Genomic DNA, 6,282 nt, shown 5'->3' on the forward strand with positions numbered 1-6,282 from the left:
ATAGGGGAGGGCTAGGGGGGATTGTTAAAGATAAAATGTATGATAAAACTTTTCAATAAAAAAAAATTTCCCCAGATCTCATATTATTGTTGATGTTTATATCTTGAGGCAGAGATATTTTTAAAATGTTATACTTAAAACCTTTTATTTTGGCAATCTATAGTATCATATGTACTTACCCAGTGGTGTCCACCACTCAAAAAATTGTGATTCCTAGTTTATGTGAGTTTGGGAAAAACAAAAAAAAATCTTGGAAGTTGGAAGGTGGGTAGTATGAAATCTGCAGCAAATAAAATATTTGACTCCTGAGTGTAATTTTGTTCTATATGTACTGCATTGGGTATATTTCAAAATTGATTTAGATCTCATGCAAAAGCATGAACAGCATCCCTGCACTTCATTGATAAAAGTTGATGTGATTTTTTCCAACCTTTTGTAATGTAGTAACAGTTTAGGATGTTATTTTCTCATCTTTCATATCCATTCAGTTATCTCTTTCAATTTGGTTTTACATGTGCTAGTCTGTATTATTGTACTGTACTTGCAAATATATGCATTTTGGGTTGTGGACTGTATGTGGGTGTATATGCATATGTGTATATATCACTTATGTATATGTATACACTTGCTGCATATGTGTGTGTGCATAGAAACACACGTTTCTCTACTAGTTTCTGTGGGCTATTTTATGTTTGGTATTGGGGTCTAAACTGTGTAATCATATATTTAATTTATATTTTGAAAAGGCAGCAGTAGTACAAAATCAAGTAAAAGTTTTGAGTCACTATTCCATTTTTTATTGTAAATGGTGTTTAACCTCTCTTACTATAGAGGTTGCACATACTTGCTTTAAAATCTATCAGTAATATAATTGTTACTTAAACTGAATTGATACTTTATATTTGAATAAGAAGGCCATTTTGCACATTTCATATTATTTCTTCATTGAAGTGCATGTAGTGTAACTGGCCATGCTTAGAAGCCATTGTCCTACTGCCAATAAAACAGAAGGCAAGTAAAATTTAAAACCTGAGAAGCTGCTGTTAACATTCTCAAAGCAGACATTGGGCCATGTTAATGAATAATTTGCTTTTGACAACCAATTGTATTTTATGTTATATAAGGTATGGGGAGCAATGGAGATGGTGAGAGGGGAATAATTTTTTTCTTGCTGCTTTTCTGATCCTTTTCCACATTAACTCTTATTCATCTTATAATAGTTTTCATTTGTGCAGGCAAAATCCAGTTTCTTTAGAGGAAAATAATTTTATCAAAATTCTGCAATAAAATTTTGAACTCAGATTTCCCATTATGCAGCCTTTTGCACAGGTATCAAGTAATTGATCATAGTTGCAAGTGAATCTACTGTAAATGCAGATAGCTGCATCATTCATGTCTTCAGAAAAATAAAGGTAGCCACATAATTTTTAAAATTGATGGCATTTTTACTGGCATTTCCATGAAGTATATGAAGGGATAGGGAGTTACTTTATTTAAAAAGTTTGATGCTGACCGTTTGATTTAGTATGTGAATCTTAATTTTTCAGCAGTATCTGAAAATGAGCTGAATTTTAAGAAATATATGTGAAAACTAGACTTAAATTTTTTCTTTTGGTTTTGCAGGGATGAAATATAAAAGCTACAACAGTGGACTGCTCATCTCCAATTCTTAAAAGCTTTTTCCAAACCAACAGCATTGCAGCTTGTTTTGGACCGTGTTACACTGTTAATCAGCATGGAAAAGTGGTTTTGTTTTGTTTTTTTAATTTTGTAGAGGTTTAATGCAAGTTTGATAATGGACTGATGGGAAAAAATTAAACCTGGGCAAATTGTTTCCTTTTAATATGCCCTTATTTTCATCTGTTAGTGATATATGTCTGCAGATAAGCAGATGTATCTGCAATTTATCTTCTTTTATTTTTCAGTTTGGAAACTTTCTAAACATTTCAGCTCCAGTGTTTGTTCACCAAACTGCTTACCTGCACTTTCTTATGCTATCTGCACACTTAAGATTTGTGTTCAGCTGACTTCTAGATCCTACTAAAATCAGATGAATTTCTTCAAAGCTATCAACTTGGTATTATAGACTAGCATGTAGCATATACAATCAGCTGCTTTTCTTCTCATTGAGGAAATCAAACATGTATATACAGTTGGAAGCATCAACAAGCTAACATTTATTTTATGTTTCTGTTCAGGATGGACATAACTAACATAGTACCCCTCCTTTTCTTGTAGCATAGGTAAGAAATTCATAGCTGAGTATTATTTCTAGCTGATTTACAGACTTGGAAGTATCTGAGTGTAATATAACAATTACTGTGTAAGTTATGTCCTAATCATTGAACAGTTCACAGTGCTGCTTTGCCAAATAAAATCAAAAGCAAAAAGGTGTGGCAAATAATGTTTTCAATAGAGATCTGGGTAGTTGAGAGGTTGCTGAAAATATTTCTACCAAAAGTTCACTTTCCCGATTATAGAAGTTTTCCTCCAGGGTACTCATCTTGCATTGGAAAAACTACTGATCAACCAGCTTCAGAGTTTCCACAGTGTCCCAGAAAATATCTGCAAGCATTACAAAGAATAAATAACCCAATCCCATCAACCTTTAACAGATACTGGGATAGAACTGTGTGCTTTAAATTCAACTGTATTCCACATGACAGCAATGTCAATTACATTGATGAATAAGCCTAAACATTTCTATAACGATTTCTGAAGACTTTTGTCTATTTAGTTCATTGAAAAATGAGTGTGCACACTTACCATACAAAGCAAGCCCGATTTTAAAAAGCAATTCAAGTTTATGCCATCTTCGTAGCAATAAGGTACCGTTTGAAAAATGTGTGAATGCACTAAATATTTCAACTTAATGTGTTAATACTGTGTCAATTGGGAAGCCATTTTAGTGTATTGCTTTACACAAAATAATTTATTTGGGATTTGACTAGAATAACAGAAAAAAGGTTTTTAAAAAAAATAATAATCCTAACTCCAAGTCTTCTGAGAAAGAGAGATGCAAATCCTGCTCTTTCCCTAACTGAATAAAAAGAACTATTCTCCCTCATTTTCATTATCACCAGTTAGAGTGACAAAAGCATTTTTATTTAAATAATCCAGTGACCTTTTATAAATAGTTTCATACATTTAATTTATCATGGTTGTTTAACAGTTGATTTGTTCTCAACAACTGAAATTTATGATGCCATGTACATAGTCAAATACATAGGGTAGTAAAAAGTAACATGAAATACTTTGGGTGTAGCATCCATTATTTAATTTTCTAGAACTACTACTGCAGATAATGAATTAACCCTTATTAAATAAATGCTTAATAATTATAGAGACAGCTTTAAAATGTTACTTAAATTATTGCAAACATGACTTCATATGGCCTTTATAAAACATGAGCTAATGCAGGTTTGGGGAAATGGCTAAGATTAAGCCTTATAAACACAAATTTTAAATTTAAAAGAGTTCATGTTATTACACAGTTCTGAGAAGAAATCTGTGACCAGTCAGAAATAAAGCCAAAAAAAGGAGGGGAACCCTTTGAGGGAAATAACTAACTAATTGTTTTGCAGATAATATGAATCATTGTGCAAAATGCAGAAATCTGGAGATGAATATACTGGCATTATTGTGTCTGTAAGAACTGTTGTTCATGTTTTGGTGTTTAATCCTCAGTTTACAATTAGTGGCACATCAGAAAACAGAAGAGGATGGACTCTCCATTACATATAGTCCTGCTAAGATCTTTTGTGCTGAATGTGAAAATAGGAAAAATATACTTTGAGGCAACCAGTCTTCATTATATAAAGTTTTTCTGCTTTAGGTCTACTTAAATTGACTTAAAAGAGTTCTAATTTTAATTAGTGTTTCACAGTGTGTAATGACTCCTTATTTTCCTACTGTTCTGCAAAATATTTGGTGAACAGCACAGCATAATTTGACAAAGTATTGCACTGAATGTAGGGAGGGCTGACATAGGGAAGGAAAATGAGTCTTAGTACTGATATAAATTAAGCAACAAACACAATCTTGTGTTGATATGGATATGATATGCATCAATAAAAATAGATTTTATCTTATATTCTAGCCTTTCCATGTTAGGTTTTAATGAAAAACCTGACTATGGGCATGTCAGAGTACTTTTTGATGATTCTGACACTTCCATTTTATTCAAATACCTTCATTCATGCTCCAGTCCACGAGGTGAATTAGGAAGCACATCTTTTTATTACTCAAGAAAAGATACTGCTTTTATAACTAAATAGCACTTTGGATCTAAGGAGGAAAAAGGTTTCAGAGCACATAAAGGTATTTATGTAATACCTCTTGGCAATTTTTTTAAGCAGCTGTGACTTTTCCTGCAATTGTACAATTGCCTTTCATGACTGCAATCACAAGTGCTGTGTTCAGGCCTGTGCACACTTAAAATGTTTTTAAAATGTTTTTTCCCTTTGAATCTGAAATGCTTTAGAACCCTAATTATTTAGGAAGCAGTTATCACATTTAATGTTGTCTTTATCTCCAAGTCCAGATGAATCGGCTGACTTTTCAAAAAGACAAAATCAGTCTCTTTATTAAATGCTCAAAATTAGTAAAGTTCTCAACAAGTTGAAGCTAGATATCATGGAAGATATTATGACCAAAACTTTTATTTCTTACTGTTTCTCAGCTCAGCATCTGTAATGTGTTCATTAAAATAAGACATACCAATTTCTTGAATGTCTTTCCTGAACTGATTTGTACCAGGTCCTTCAGATATTAACATATTTATGTTTGGTGAAGAGGAAAGATAGCTTACAATAACTGATACACAGAATAAATACTTTGCATTATATACTTAAGGCAAGGCATACTTTTAGTCCTTTAGACAACTGGATGAACTTTTTTAACTGACAAATCTTTACAATTTTGCTACAGTAAGGGCCCAATAACCAGGACTTAAAGCTTTGTGAAAGGTTTACTACTTGAAACTGCAAGAAGTTGCTAAATTTATTATCTGAGCTACTTCTCTGTGATAGTTAAAAGAGTCCTGAGGTTTTAACATCATCAGTATTAAAAACTTCAGGCATATTACTATTTTTATTGATGGAAGCAATACTCCCTACAATTGAATAACTACAGAATACGGAACAGTTTCAGCTCCTTAACTAAATGTTAGGCTTTAGGAATTTAGAATTTAAAGGAACCTTTTCAAATAGAGCACCTTTCCCTTGTCTGCTATGCGCCCTTAGCAATGTGAGTTTCTATTGCCGATACAGACCTGGCCTATTTATACATTTCAATGAAAAAGGTAAATACCCACATACAATGACAAGAAGTATTTTAAAACAAGTAGGTAAAAGATTATTGACTTGGCTATTTCAGCATTTGAAACTATATAAACTAAAAGTAGATAAACTAGAATGTTTTTTTACTAACTTGCTTGAAATGATGGCTAAATTGTACTTTTAATTTATTGATGGCTTAATTGTACTACTTTTAATTAGGAATGTGCAGCGTTTCAGGTTCAATTCCAATAAGGTGCTTTGGAGTAAGCAAAAGCATTGAGTAAAGGATTTATCTGCAAGTCTTTAAAACAGGTTATGTTTCCTTTGCAGCCTCCCACGAGCCTACATATGGCTGATTTAAAGAATTGTGGACACATACTTAATTCACATGCATGTGTACTCTGAAGATTAGAGTTACAGATATTCTTAAAGTGTTTTGAAAAACGCAGAAATGAAAATAGAAAAGATTGAAAAGCTGTAAGGAAGAAAGAAATATAAGCCTAAGGTTATATTTATCTCCCAACACTGGAAGATTAAAATAGACCAGCTAATTTTAAAGTAATATGGTGAAACTGTCATGCCTTCCTCAGAGATAAAAGAGAGGCTAAAATTGGTGCTCATCTGCAAACAAAATATTTCCAATGCATGTCAAGACTGCAGTTTCCCATACATGATCTAGTACTGTCTGATTACAATTGAGCAGAGCCCGGCTGCATTTAGAAGAACCAGGCAAAGTACTGTGGATGTCAGAACTGTTATGCGATATAATGAGAACTGTATGCCTGATTTCCTAATTCATTAAAGAGAAGTGGGTTACTTCATAGCCATCTGATTGAAGTCAAAATGGTTTTTCAAGTGTAATGACATCATCGCACACATGATATAAATTATGCCATTTTTATCACTCTCAACATGTTACACATGATGCACAGTACATCATTTCCATCATGTAATCTGTCTTGTATCCTCTTAAGACCAGCCTGTGGAAACCAATAAGATGCTT

General features: G+C 32.7%; 1 protein-coding gene across 1 annotated transcript in view; it reads left to right on the plus strand.

Moving 5' to 3' along the window:
• The window catches only part of PCMT1 (protein-L-isoaspartate (D-aspartate) O-methyltransferase), a 31,913-nt gene extending 25,807 nt beyond the window's left edge, over positions 1-6,106 (plus strand). The window contains exon 8 of the mRNA XM_081339293.1: positions 1,624-6,106. The gene's annotated coding sequence lies outside the window, so the exon portion shown is untranslated. The remainder of the gene's footprint in view (positions 1-1,623) is intronic.
• Positions 6,107-6,282: the final 176 nt, after the last annotated feature.

Source organism: Vipera berus, assembly GCF_964194415.1.
Source record: "Vipera berus genome assembly, chromosome: 1".
NCBI classification, from domain to species: domain Eukaryota; kingdom Metazoa; phylum Chordata; class Lepidosauria; order Squamata; family Viperidae; genus Vipera; species Vipera berus.